Here is a 325-nt window from a genome sequence, read left to right as displayed (position 1 = left end):
AACCTCTATCCGCCTGAGAGAAAATGTTTGCAATAATGAAACATTTCAATATAATGTAGAGAAACGAGAAAAAAAAAGATTAAGGATCGGACTCTCCGATCCTTACTACGCATGTGCAAAGTCGGACCGTACAGATCCCGTCTACCCGTGGAATTGTACATAAAATCAATACTCCACCAACAAAAAGGCTCTCAAAACAATACAATACTTTCCACAGCTTTGAAGGATGGTCAGGTGTATCCTTCGTGGCCCACCCTATGCCAGAATTCATAGCGCGGCCCAGCCGATTCTAGTCTCCAACAATGGCGGCAGCCACTTAGTTTTA

Source organism: Haplochromis burtoni, unplaced genomic scaffold (assembly GCF_018398535.1).
Source record: "Haplochromis burtoni strain Fernald_Lab_line unplaced genomic scaffold, NCSU_Asbu1 Contig_771, whole genome shotgun sequence".
Classification (NCBI taxonomy): domain Eukaryota; kingdom Metazoa; phylum Chordata; class Actinopteri; order Cichliformes; family Cichlidae; genus Haplochromis; species Haplochromis burtoni.
The sequence above is the reverse complement of the archived record's forward strand: the minus strand, read 5'-3'. Positions refer to the sequence as shown.